Source organism: Pinus tabuliformis, chromosome 1_1, assembly GCF_031772625.1.
Source record: "Pinus tabuliformis cultivar Carrire ecotype Pingquan chromosome 1_1, CPIR1, whole genome shotgun sequence".
In the NCBI taxonomy this organism is placed as follows: domain Eukaryota; kingdom Viridiplantae; phylum Streptophyta; class Pinopsida; order Pinales; family Pinaceae; genus Pinus; species Pinus tabuliformis.
The window spans coordinates 107,720,859-107,736,192 of NC_142297.1; positions in this window are offsets into that span (position 1 = coordinate 107,720,859).

The following is a 15,334-nucleotide window of genomic DNA, read 5'->3' on the forward strand; positions in this document are numbered from 1 at the left end:
AAATTTAAGTGGAGTTACAAATGAAGACACTGTTGTTAGAAATTTTCCATATACTTTACAAGGAGCAGTTGGGTCCTGGTATTTTTCATTACCATCAGGATCCATTACTAGTTGGAACATTTTCTAAGAGCAATTCTTGACAAAATTCGGTGACGATAGGTCTATGACAACATTGATTAATGATCTATCAAATCTTAAGAATGAATCGAGAGAACCTATCAAAGATTTCAACTCGCATTTCAACAAACTCTTGAATAAAATCCCTACTGCTTCCAAGTCTAGCGAAGAAGTTCCAAGTGAATGGTACATATCTGCTTTACCATCGAATATAGCAATCTTTGTTGATAGGGCTGCCAAGCTAACGTTGGCCGAAAACATGAAGGAAGAGATAGTGGTAGAAAAGCGTATCTTAGCTTTAGAAAAGAAAAATGCTATTGATGAAAGAAAGTCTAAGAAGGTTTCTTTTAGAGATGATCCTAAGAAAAAGCAATTAAAGGACCCATTTGATTTAGAAGGATTACAGAAAGTTTTAAAAACCATGTCTAACGAAATGGTAGACATTAAAAGACAAGTAGTAGAGACTTCTTCTAAGAAACCCTACAAACCTTATAGGAAAAACCCTTCAACTGATCCAAAGCCTCCAAATGCTATAACAAATGTAGAATCTGAAGGAGAAGAAGAAGAAGTGTCCAATGAAGAACCTATTAATGAAGATGAGGTTGTAGAGCTATAGGGGATGTGGGACTTCATTCTTCTAGACAAAGAGGATCAAGAGGCATCACTAGTCAATACCAGAAGTAGAAATCAACTCGATCCTCCACAGCCTAGTTCTAAATAGAAGAACGCAAGCTCGGTTTCCAAGGATAAAGTCGTAGGTATGAAATCATCACCAAAAGCAACTCAAAAAAACCCAGTCCAATACGAGTCATCAACTCTATCTAAAACATTGATTGTTTCCGATGAGATGGGGTATAATATTGTTGAAGACATGAAGAAGACTAGGGCCAACATTACTTTTCATGAACTGAGCAAATTAAAGCATCAATAGAAATTACTTTTGAAAGAGCTACATGCAATACCCGTTGCACCTCCTCTTGCCGTTGTAATCTCGCAAGCTTCTCATGAAATGGGAAGACCTCCAACTAGTATGGCAACTAAAGTTGACCCAAATTATATTGCTTTAATTGGAGGTAGGTCAAAATCCCATGCTCCTCCATTCCTCCTTACTTACGAAATTTTCAATAAAAATTTGCATAATTGTTTGGTAGATTCAGGTGCTTCATCTAATATTTTGCCTAAAACAATTTGTGCAAAGTTAAACGTCCAACCTCAAAAATTTTCAGTATGCATAGTTCAGCTAGACCGATCGTAAGTTGAAGTAATTGGTGAACTAAATCAAGTGACCATAAGTCTCTCATCGAATCCAAAGGTATGTCAAGTCATTGATATTTTAGTTGCAGACGTTCCTGAATTTTATGATTTAATTCTTAGTAGGGATTGGTCTGAAAAGATTCATGGATACTTTGCAACCAACTAGTCACACATGTGGCTCCCTTACAATGGTAAACCAAATTAGATAAAGGTTGAACGAGAAGGACATCAGAAATACATAATGATGGAACTGGAAGGAGAAAATGAACATATAGCGTACAACAAAAATATAACTGGGAACCATTCTGTTGACTCTTTCTTAGGAAATTTAAATGCTCATAATTTGCCTTACTTATAACATTCTATTTTGTCTCAAGTATAAAACTTTTCTCAAACAGACAGTTCTAAATGCGTCAATTTTGTAGATAGTCCTGTAAATAACTCTTTGTTTTGGAAATTATTTTTTGACGGTTCTAAGTCTAATGATGGAGCAGGAGCAGGATGTATATTAGTTAGCCCAGAAGGGAATAAAACCATGCTAACCTGTAGACTCGAGTTCGATTGCACAAACAACACTTCAGAATACGAAGCTTTAGTACAAGGGTTGTACAAAGCAATCAGACTGGACATCAAGTATCTACAAGTCTTTAGAGATTCTGAAATTGTTATTAAATAGGTACAAAATACCATACATTGTCTATCAGGTCATTTAAAGCATTATAAATCTTTAGTACAAGATCTGACTAAACATTTTATAGAATTCAATATTTCATCCATTCTAAGACTCCAAAATGCTAGTGCTGACCTCTTGGCTAATGTAGCTTCGAAGATCATTCCCTCAGAATACTATAGCCCAGACAGATTCTCAATCGAATTGATCTTTAGGCCCTCCATCCCTGATAATGTTACCAATTGGATAATTTTTAACGATGACCCTAATATTGTAAGTTTCCTGACTTCAGAAGGATCTTATAGCAGTCAGATAATTGACGAGGACCAACATGACAAGTAGTTACAACAAGAGAGAACCAATAATGTCATACCAAAATCTGTAGTCAAGTTGGAAGATCTATACGATTTAAAAGATAGATTCAAAAGGTCTACCAATTCAAAATTTTAGAGTTCAACTCTGAACTATGAATTAGTAAATCTAGGAATTGATACTAAGTTGTAGAATATCAACTTAGGTCTTGGTCTAGCCCTAGAAGAAAAATTAGCCTTTGTTCAACTCTTGAAATAGTATAAAAATGTCTTTGCCTGGAATTACAATGACCTTAAGACTTACGACACTTCAATCATTCAGCATACTATCCCGATGATAGCTGATGAAATACCAATCCAGCAAAAGCTAAGGAAGATCCATCCTAATCTAGAAAGTTAGATTAAATCTGAGCTCAATAAATCATTGAAAGCCAAAATTATTTTTCACGTTCGACATTCTAGATGGGTTTCCAATTTGGTTCCAGTGAGAAAGAAAAACGGAGACATTTGAATTTGTATTGACTTTTGAAATCTTAATAAAGCCTGCCAAAAGGATAATTTTCCCCTGCCTCCTATGGAAAAAATATTTCAAGCAGTTGCGGGATCAGAATTGATGTCCTTTTCAAATGGTTTCTTCAACTACAACCAAGTCTTAGTCCATCTAGATGATTAGCTAAAAACGACATTTAGAACCAAATGGGGTACATATGCATATCAAAAGATGCCTTTTGGGCTGATTAACGTTGGCGCCACATTTCAAAGGGCCATGGATATTGCATTTAAGGGATTAGTAAATAAACCATTGGTGATTTACTTGCATGACATAATAATATATTCTAAAAAACGTAGTAATCACCTCAAAGATTTATAGCAGATCTTTCAACGTTGTCAAAGGTACGGGATTTCACTTAATCCAAAAAAGTCCTTTTTTGCATTAAGTGAAGGAAAACTTCTTGGATTTACAGTGTCTAAATCTGGAATCCATATCGACCTAGATAGGATTAAGGAAATTTCTGAAATATCCTTACCACATAATATGAAAGCAATGCAATCCTTCCTTGGTCAAATTAATTTTGTGAAAAGATTTGTCCCAGACTTCTCAAGAATTGTGTCACCATTACAAGTAATGATCAAGAAAAATTCACTCTTTAAATGGGGTCAGGCAGAATATGAAGCATTCAATCTGATTAAGCAAGCGATTGTTAATGTCCCATCCCTAGCGACTCCAAATTTTTCCGATCCTTTCATATTGTATACATTTTCCTCTGAGAAGTCATATGCTGCAATACTCACGCAAGCCAATCAAGACAAAGTGGAAGCCCCAATTGATTTCTTTAGTCCAAATTTGTAAGGAGATGAATTAAATTATTCTGACGTTGAGAAACAAGCTTATGTTGTTTTCAAAGCAATCAAACACTTTAGACCCTTTCTTCTTAAGATCCATAAAAAGATAATAGTGTCATTTCCAGTAGTAAGAAATATCTTGGTACAGAAAGACGTGGGTGAAAAGAGAGCAAATTGGGTCACCGCCCTACAGGAATACGACGCTGAGATCAATCCAACAAATATTGTAAAAGGTCAAGGCTTTTGCAGGATGTTGGCTGGAGCATCGCTTATATCAGAAATACCATCTCCCAGTCAAGAGGTACAAATGTATGAGGTAAGCCTAAACAATATTGAATCGAGATATGATGATATCATGATCTGAAAATCACTCGTGAGTGATCTCAGTTAATTAATTAATGAATGAAGGTATTAAAAACTCATGTGTTGGAGTGTGTCTATGTTATCTTAGGTAACGGATTGATTAGATTGAAAAATACACAGACACTGGAAAATGGAAAACAGTAAGAGAAACACAGCAAGCAAATGAAAAACACAACAAATTAATAAGGAGTTCACTCAATCCTCCTGGGCTACGTCTTTGGTCTAGCTTTCAGTGGTGGCCTTTTTTTATTGTGTCTTTAAAGCAGATTTTTTACAATGAGGAGCTCAATCTGAGTCTCCTGAAATAGATGATGCTTAGTAGGGTGGTTCTTGGATTCCCCAAGCCACTAGAGTGCACAGACTCTTCCCTACCAAGTCTCAACCTCAACTGGTCTTAATGGGATGAGTTCAATTTGGTACTCCGTTCATGACAAATATCCCCTCAGGGATTGCTCAAACCTCTCAAGCCTTCTGTCTACTCGATGCTGCCTTACTCTGTAGGTCAGCTCGACTCTCTATTCTCTACTTCTTGCTTTTTCTCTGTTCTATCTCTATGTCTCCTTCTTTCTTTCTAACTGTCCTCTCTTTGTTTGTTCATGGCTTAAAGCCAATTTGTCTCATGATTGTTCGCTTCCTCTTCCGCCTCTTTGGATTGCCTGCTGCTACTCACTTGGAATTCCCTGCCTCTATGTCATCACCACTGTATAACGTCTCACAGGGAAGTGGCCACTTGTCTCCCTACGAACTGCACTAGCTCTTCCTCAAATGGTTCGTTACTTTGGTTACTCTGTGAAATGATTCATCCGCCAACTCATTGGTCCAATCGGACTTCAACCTTTATGTGCCGAAGCTTATTTTCTTCGTCAAATCTGGTCTCCCATCGAGCACAACTTCCGCCGTTAGATCTGGAGCCCTCAAATGCTACGGTGTTCACTCTGATCATGCAGTTGACTTGCTCGGGCATTAGCCAACGAAGAGAGCGGTTTTCTCTCTCATTCGCCAGACACACGTTATTTGTTGTATGGCATCGCTGAATCTCCCGACAATTCCGCTTACCACCCAAGACACCTCCGATATTCCGTCGATTTTGGAGCGTGGGACCCGCCTTTGGTTTTAGTGCTTTTCCCACGGTTTTCAGGTTTTCCTTGTGACCAAGTGCTCGGGGCTATTCCATTTCAAGGGTTTTTTCCTAGTTGGCACTAATTGTGCATAAGAAACAGCCTTCATTTTCTGATCCAGACTTCCTAACTGCTAGTTTGCACCACTACGCTGTCTCCATGGGCCTCGGTTAGTGTGCTTTGACCGATGTCCTTGTCGTTCCTTGCTGGCTACAAACTGCCACTGTCCAGAGGTCTTCCTGATAGCTCATTGTTCACAAGTTTCTTGAAGTCTGTCATGATTTGATACAATCATAGAACTCTGATAATTTTCATGGATCCAATTCAGTTCACGACCTTCCCACTAAAAAAGCTTTTGGACCACCAAAAGTTGGTTTTTAAGCATTGACTAAGTGAGGGTACAATTTGTCTCACTTGTCCAATCTCTATCCACTTTGCACTTCTTGGCTTTGAACCCTTGAGCCCAACTCTGAGGTACTCAACATCTCCCCTGTGCATCGTTCTCACCTTCCTATCCAGAACTATGTCTTCCTGCAATTCATTAAGATATTCAGGTAGCAGGTCATCAATAGAAGGCAATTGACTCTACTCTTCGAGATCCGCAATTAGTGAAGGTTCAAACAATCTCAAGCAATCTGCATTTACGATTGAGTAGATGTGTATGAAAGCTGGTAGATCAAGGAAAAAAGAATTCTCACCAATTTTCTCAAGTATCTTGAAAGGTCCATACCTGATAGGTTTTAGCTTTTTACGTTCACCTTGCATCCTGTCCTTGCTAATATATAGCCAGACTTGGTCACCAACTTGGAAACTATGCTCCATCCGATGCTTGTCATGCCTTGCCTTGTATTTGGCTTGGCTCTTTTCCTGCTGTTCCTGTACTGCCTAGTGGATCTCTTGGATTTTTTCAGTGAACCTAGTTGCCTTATCCACATCACTATGTCCCTCAACTGTGGTGTCTTTACTAAAGACAAAATCCAAAGGAGACCTTGGTGTGAAACCAAAATAGGTCTCAAAAGGAGATCTCTATGTAGAAGAATGTTTTGCTCTATTGTAAGCATGCTGCACATAACATAAATGTTCATCCCAAAGCTTAGGATGCTTGCTAGAATATCCCCTGAGCAACTGGACCACTGTCTTGTTCACTACTGTCTGGCCGTCGGTTTGTGGATGGAAATTTGTGCTTTTCTTCAATTTGGTGTCCATTAGTTCCGATAGACTTGATCAAAACTTCCCCACAAATCGGGTGTCTCGATCAGATACAATGGAAGTGGGTATTCCAAAATGAACCCATACATGTTGAAAGAACAGTTTTGCAGTTTGTTCAACTATAATCTGTTTATTACAAGGTATCAAAATACACATTTTGCTGAACCTATCCACAACAACATACAGATAATCATGACCTTTCTTAGATTTAGGAAGCTCTAAAAAAAAATCCATGGAAACACTTTCCCAAGGGTGAAAAGGAACTGGTAATGGAGTGTACAAGCCTAGTTTTCTATTGTTGGGCTTGCTTTTAGCACACATAGTACACCCTCTTACATATCTAGAAACTGTATCATTCATTTTTGGCCAATAACAAAATCTTTGCAGCTGTGCAACTGTTTTACTTACCCCAAAGTGACCCGATATTAGAGAAGTGTGTGCTTCTCAAATTATCTTTACTCTTTCAGTTTGTGGAATGCATAGCTTCCCATGATGATATAGGAGTCGATCCTTTACATGATAATCCAATTCCTCTACTCGTTTGCCTTGACTTAAAGTTGCATATACATCTTTGAAATCTATATCTTGAGCATATTGTTCAATGTAGCTCTCATGTAACATAAAATTATGCTTAAGTATAGTAGAGGCATTTATAATGGGTCTAGATAACATATCTGCAACTTTATTGTGTATGCCCTTTTTATATCTAATGACCAAATGAAACTATTGTAGAAAACCCATCCATCTATAGTGTCTTGATTGCTACAAATTAGTTTGGGAGTGTAGATATTGAAGTGGTTGATGATTAGTATGTATTATTGTCTCTTTGCCCATTAAGTAATGTTTCCACTTTTTCACACTCTGTACTAATGCATACAATTCTTTATCATATGTAGGATAGTTAACTATTGCAGAATTAAATGTCTCAGAATGATAACATATGGGTTTACTATGCTGTGTCAACACTGCTCCCATGCCATAGTCACTAGCATCCGTTTGGATCTCAAACGATAAATGAAGATCAGGCAGTGCTAGTATAGGTGCTATACTAATCTTTTCTTTCAAGGTGTCGAAGGATTTCTGCTGTTTGCCTCCCCACTGAAACACCTTATTCAATCCTATTAAAGCATGTAAGGGAGCTACAATTAAGGAAAAGTTAGAAATGAACTTTCTCCAATACTGTGCTACCCCTAAGAAGCTTCTAACTTCTGTACTAAATTTTCATTTAGGCCAATTTACAATGACTACCACCTTAGAGGGATCTATCTTCAATTCACCACCCCCTACTATATGACCCAAATAATTCAAAGATGTTTTGCCAAATTCACATTTTGAGAGTTTAACATAAGGCTTTTCTCTTTTCAAAACATCTAGTGTCTGCTTAACAGGCTTTAAATGCTCTTCCCATGTTTTGCTAAATATTAGAATGTCATCCAGATACATAATAACAAAATCATCAAAAAAAGGTCTGAGTACATCATTCATTAATCTCATGAAAGTAGCAGGAGCATTAGTTAAGCCAAAAGGCATAACCAGCCACTCATATAATCCCTGCTTTGTTTTGAAAGCAGTCTTCCATTCATCTTGTTCTACAACTCTGACCTGATGGTATCCACTACGCAAGTGTAACTTGGAAAAATAAATAGCTTCTTTCAATTGATCTAACAGATCATCTATGCGAGGAAGGGGATAACGATTTTTTATTGTTATCTTATTCAGTGCTTGATAATCAATGCAAATTCTCCACGAGCCATCTTTCTTTCTCACCAAAAAGATTGGTGACCCACATGGTGATGTGCTAGGTCTGATGAACCCTTTCTCGAAAAACTCCTGCACCTGCTTCTTGATTTCTGCGTTCTCTAAAGCAGACAACCTTTTATACTGGTGGCTACAATAGTTGTTTCATCTCCTGAGTCTGACCCCAAATCTTTCTGAATGGCTACAATAGTCTTCTTCTTCTTGCCCTCAAACTTTTTAGGTCTTAGCTCCGGATGCAAAATCCAATAGTGCTCATCATCATGCCCATCCTTTTTATAGTGAGTGCATGAAGCCTTGCTTTTCTGTGCAGTGTTAGCCTTCCTTGCTTTCCATTTCTTCTTTCTTTTCCCCTTATTCTTACTTGCAGTGGTTTGGGATGATCCCCCAACTTCTAGATTTCCATTCTTTCCTCTAGCTTCTAGATGAGTAGCTTTTACAGATACCTCATCTATACTAGTGGGATTAAACATGAGGATAGTGTGCCTCATGTAGCTGTGTAGACCACCAATGTACTTCAACAGAGTCTCAGGTGAGTCTAATGAGATTCCTAGAATCAATGCTCTATTTCTAAATTCTTGGGTGTATCCTTGTACACTTTTCCCTTTCAATTGTCGAAGAGTTTGCCAGCTCATCATGGCTTGCTGCATGTAAGCCAGTGGATAGAACTTATTTTTTATTGTAGAAACAAATTCACTCCAGACAGAGATATTCTTACCATGTCTCTTCCTGTCAGCCTGTGTCCTACCTTCCCACTAAACTAAGGCATTGCCTCCAAGGCGTAGGCTTGCCAGCTGAATCTTGCTCTTGTTTGAATCAATGCTCTGCACTCTGCAATAAACATCAATTTGTCTAATCCAATTATCTAGCTTTTCTGCATTCAACTCTCCGTCATATATTGGTAAGTCAAATTTAACATCTAGTTTAATCAAAGATGCTTTATTTTTATGTTCAGGGCTATTAGGAGGTCTGAGAAAGCTTTGTTCTTTCCCTTTTCCTTTTGAGTGATCATGGAAGTGAGACCCTTCTTCTGCTTTATCTTGTTTGGAGCCTGATGAGTCTTCATATTTATGTTTTCTGAAGTCCTTATACATTTCCTCTACCATGGACCTTATGGCTAGGAACCTATCTATGAATTAAGGGTCTGGCCCCACAGAACCTTCCTCTGACATTGTCTTCTGAGGATAGACTCTCCCAATTTAAGGATTAGTTTCGACCAACTCTCCTTCTCCTAATTTGAGCTTTGATCTAGTTAGCATTCAATAGCTAAATCGAACACAAGCTTGTCTAACCTTAACATCCTAGAGCTCTGATACCACTTGATCTAGAAATCACTCGTGAGTGATCTCAGTTAATTAATTAATGAATGAAGGTATTACAGACTCATGTGTTGGAGTGTGTCTATGTTATCTTAGGCAACGAATCGATCAGATTGCAAAATACACAAACACTGGAAAATGGAAAACATTAAGAGAAACACAACAAGCAAATGCAAAACACAACAAATTAATAAGGATTTCACCCAATCCTCCTAGGATACATCTCTAGTCCAGCTTTCAATGGTGGCCTTTTTTTATTGTGTCTTTAAAGCAAAGTTTTTACAATGAGGAGCTCAATCCGAGTCTCCTAAAACAAATGATGCTTAGTAGGGTGGTTCTTGGATTCCCTAAGCCACTAGAGTGCACAGACTCTTCCTTACCAAGTCTCGACATCAACTAGTTTTAATGGGATGAGTCCAATTTGGTACTCCGTTCCCGACAGATATCCCCTCAGGGATTGCTCAAACCTCTCAAGCCTTCTGTCTGCTCGATGTTGCCTTACTCTGTAGGTCATCTCGGTTCTCTGTTCTTTGCTTCTTTCTTTTTCTCTGTTTTGTCTCTCTATCTCCTTCTTTCTTTCTATCTGTCCTCTCTTTGTCTGTTCATGGCTTAAAGCCAATTTGTCTCATGACTATTCGCTTCCTCTTCTGCCTCTTCGGATCGCCTGCTACTGCTCACTTGGAATTCCCTACCTCTGTGTCATCGGCACTATATAATGTCTCACAGGGAAGTGGCCACTTGTCTCCCTGTGAACTACGCCAGCTCTTCCTCAAACAACTCATTACTTTGGTTACTCTATGAAATGATTCATCTACCAACTTAGTGGTCCAATCGGACTTCAACCTTTATGTGCCGAAGCTTATTTTCTCTATCAAATCTGGTCTCCCATCGGGCGCAACCTCTGCCATTAGATATGGACCCACCAAATCCTACAATGTTCGCTCTTATTGCATGGTTGACTTGCTTGGGCATTAGCCAATGATGAGAGCGGTTTTCTCTCTCATCCACCAGACACGCGTTATTCGCTGTATGGCATCACTGGGTCTCCTAACAATTCCGCTTACTGCCCAATATGCCTCTGATATTCCGTCGGTTTTGGAGCACGGGACCCACCTTTGGTTTTAGCGCTTTTCCCACATTTTTCGAGTTTTCCTTGTGACCGAGTGCTCGGGGCTATTCCATTTTGAGGGGTTTTTCCCAGAGAAACGGCCTCCGTTTTCTTATCCGGACTTCCTAACTGCTAGTTTGCGCCACTGCGCGGTCTCCATGGGCCTTGGTCAACGCACTTTGACTGAGGTCCTCGTCGTTCCTTGCTGGCTACAAATTGCCACTGTCTAGAGGTCTTCCTGATAGCTCATTGTTCACAAGTTTCTTGAAGTCTGTCATGATTTGATACAGTCATAAGACTCTGATAATTTTTATGGATCCAATTCGGATCATATCATGTTTTATTTAAAAAATGGATATGCTCCTTCAGATCTGAATCATACAAAGAAATGAGCCCTAAGATTGAAAGCTAAGCAATATCAACTTATAAACGACGTACTTTTTAGGATGAATTATGATTATGTTCTTCTTCGATGTCTTGAGAAATTTGAAGATGAAAAAGTGTTGCAGGAACTCCATGATGGACCAGCAGGTGGACATTATGCAGGAGATGCAACAGCACACAAAATGTTGCATGCAGGATACTATTGGCCTACTTTATTTAAAGATGCACATAGCTATGTAAGGAAATGTCAAGTTTGTCAAACTACTGCTGGAAGATAGAAGAAACCATCATTGCCATTGCAACCGGTCAATATCAACCAACCATTTGAGCAATGGGGATTGGATATAATAGGTGAGATTGTTCCTCACTCTTCTAAACAACATAGGTACATCCTTATAGCTACAGATTATTTTACTAAATGGGTAGAAGTAGTTCCTCTCAAGACAACTAATGCTGAACATATCATCAATTTCATAGATCAGTTCATAATTACCAAGTTTGGCTTACCTTTTGCTTTAATGTTTGATAATGCATCATATTTTTCTGGCAATGCTATGACTGAATTTGCACTTAAAATAGAGTTTAAACTTAAGTATTTTGCCAATTATTACCCACAAGGAAACAGGTTGGTTGAATCAAAAAATAAAAACCTAATCAGAACCATTAAGCGAACTGTTGATCAGAATCATAGAAATTGGCACAAATCTTTGATGTATGATCTTTGCGCAAATCGAATAACTCAAAAGGATTCCATTGGAACTTCTCCCTTTAATTTAGTTTATGGAAAATAAGTAGTTCTCCCAACTCATCTAGCAATTCCTTCTTTAGCTTTAGTTCAATTTATCGAAGAAACACCTTCTTCATCTTTGCAACTAAGACAATTGCAGATCCTTAAGCTAGAAGAGCAACGAGAATAGGCTAAAATTACCCATGCACATCATCAAGTATTAGTAAAGGCTTCTCTCGATTCAAACATGGTATCTAGGAAGGATTTTCAAATTGGAGATTTAGTATTGAAATGGGATAAGGCTCATGAAGAAAAGGGCAAACATTCCAAATTCCAATGGATGTGGCTTGGACCATTCCAAATTGTTGAAATGGTAGGTCCATCAACTTTAATGTTGCAAGATTTAGCAGGGAAAAGAGAATCTTTATCTATTAACGGGCAGATCCTTAAAAAGTACTTTCCATAGAAGATGACCTCTTCTATTTTTGTAAATTATTATTTATAGCTTTATTTTGATAATAAAATAGGTTGTAAATGGTTACTTTTGGATTTCACATAAAAGATTAGTGTCTCTTGTAAATTTTGTTTTTAGCTTGTATAAAAAGAATTGATTTGGAAAATTAATCATTATTATTGAAAGATATAGTCAAGTGCTACAAGCCTGAAAATTTCACTAGTTTCAACATTACAAATTTTGATTAAAAACAACCTTTAATGGGAATTGGTTTTATATCGGTCATAAAAAGCATCAATAATAAAACGAAGGTTCTCTATAGAAAAGCTATCTTCAAAAACTCTATAATTGTCGTCCAGAGCTATTCTTAAGGAACCAATGACTTCCTCCCCACTTAGGAAATTACAGGTTTCAAAGAGTGATCCACATATGCACTATAAACTTAAAGAATAAGAGGTCTCATCAAGAGCCGGCTTATCATGATCATAAAGATTATAACTAGCTGACATTGCCAAGCTGCATACCAAAACAGGGCAATGACTCAAGATTGTTGCAATCAAAAGACAAGGGGTCTCATCACAAGCCAACTTGTTCAGTAAAGTTATAAATCAAGTGAATGGCACTGTCAAAATTTGGCCACCAAACCAAGACATTGTTCTTTAAGAATTAAAAGAAAATGAAAGCAATAAGTGTGAATGTGGATTTATCTTTGAAAATTGTATACTTCTCGAAGTAGGATACTGGATCATTGCTGGGTAACAGGTAACCCTGTCGAGGCTATAAACGCCTGCTGGCAGCAGAGGCTCTACCTACGACAAATGAGCATACTTAAAACTGATCTACAAAGATGTCTTTGTTTTTATCCTTATAAACCAAGTAGTGACTGATGTAAATGCAATGACTAGCTTTGGGAAGAAAATAATCAGAATTAGCATGGAAGGAACAAACTATTGTTAATGGCAAAGAGCATTATGCACTTTATATTTCTTTAATAAAGTTTGATTTTCCCGAAAACTTTTCTGTTTTGGAAGTTTCATAAAATTTCAAAAGATAATCAGAGATAATTGGTTATTTCTAGTGAATTGAAAATTGTTGTGGCCAGCAACAACCCCCCTTTTTATTTAGTATTAGTAATAGCACTAAATAAATGGGGACCCTTCTAAAAAAGAAAAAACTAGCACTTAGAATTCCCTTTTAATAAAACACACTATCATAAACTTAGGAAAAACATCTGCAAACACAAAATCTTAAGTATTATGAAAAGTCTCAAATAAAATTGTTCTCTTAATGAGGAACATCGCATCGCAAAAGGGTAACGGAGGGCATCATATATAAAGAAACTGTCGAAATTGCAAAAAATGTGATGATGCGAGATCGTGAGCCACACAGATTCATCGCATATTGCAGATTCCATATATCGTAGCGCCACCTAAGATAAAACGTCTTGATATTGCGAAATGCGATAAAGCATCTCACAAATTGCATCTCGTAGTCGCATAATGAAGCAAAAGATTGTTAACGAAAAACGATAAGTGATATTGCAATCTGCGATATTGCGAAGAAAATCGCAAAATCACTTTATCATAGATCAAAAATTCTCACAGTTCAATGAAATATTTCCCGTCATCCGATACTGAGTTATGGGCATTAATGTCAACTTAGTGGTTTATTGATGGCTATTAATGAGAAATGATTTAGATTTGAGTGAAAGGGTTATTTCACGTAAGGTGATGTATTTGATGTGATTTTGAAATTAAGAGCTTTCCCATCACCTTATTACTTACCATCATTCATTATCTTTCTTATTTTGTCTTAGTTCTCTACTTGTGAACTTACAGGAGTGGTACGCAGAAAAATACATAGAGCAGTGCATAGAACGTGATGGGGAAGAAAGGAAAAGCTTTGGTATCCGAAAAAACAGAGATGACTCCATTATTCATGGACGCCACCTGTACTAGAGAAGTAGGCATATCTACTTGGGAAGGCATGTATAGTCTACTGGAGGAAGAAAATCTAAGAGTCATGGAAGTTACAGCTATGGTAGATTGACGTGGGTCATCCGAAGCATCACTTATAGAGCTTGCATGCTCATTCCTACACCACATCGCAACAAGGCCAAAAATACTTCCCTATAAAGATATGGTCAAATGGGTGATAGATGATGCTGATATAATGGACAGGGAATTCAAGTCGCGGAACCAGGAGGTTATAGGGTCATTTACCCCATAGAATTTAAGACGCATGTATCATTTACCAAAGCCGCATGCTAGCTATAACAAGCAGTTTGTGGAGAAATTCACCAAGGATAATGAAGATTTTGCGGAATGCACCAAAAGCTAGTCATCGAAGGAAGAGCCGTTAAAGAAGGACAAATATGGTATGTACAACACTGGTTCCCTCTCTTCTCCATATTGTTTCTCTCTTGCTATGTTATGTAGGCTATTCGGAAAACCTGATATCAATAAGTTTTCATCTGAGTGGCTACCCCTACTGGATGCTGACACCAACACCACTATAATGGACTGGGCCCAAATATTGTCTGATAACTTAGCCTCTGCTATTCATAATTATTGGTTTAAAAGGACTCCTTCTCAGAGGATGTATCCTCCCTTCTTTTTAGCTGCCCATGTCATGGATGCTATCTGTTTTGTTTCTAAATTTCCTCTCATGGGTTGGAAATGGACAGTACAGAATCCCTTTACCCATTCAAGTCTACCATAAGGAACTATGGGATTCTAAGTTCACTTCATATTTTTATAAAATCTGCCATGAAGTTATGCTACCCATTCACAAGATGTTGTATAATACAAATGCCCCAAGATTTTCTCCTGAAGTCGAAATTGATATTATCCCTGTGGGAAGATGGTTCAGAGAAGAATTTTTCACTTATATCAGAATATTCAGAAGCATTGCCTCTCCTCATGTACTTCCCTTGTATGTTCCTGACAAATTGATGGCCTGGGAAATAGCCTACCAAACCTGCGGGGTTGGAGGAATGAGCAGAGAACTTAAGGACAAGAAAAAGGCAATCTGGCTGCAATTCCCTATGGTTTGTGGGGATTTTGCATTGTTTGATCTAGGTCATGCTTTCAAGGAAGTAGACAACATGTTGAGTCTATGATTGCTTAAGTTCCCAGGGAGATAGTTTGATCCCTTTGATGTGATAAAGAATTTTACCATGGCAGTTAAAATAAAGGTGTT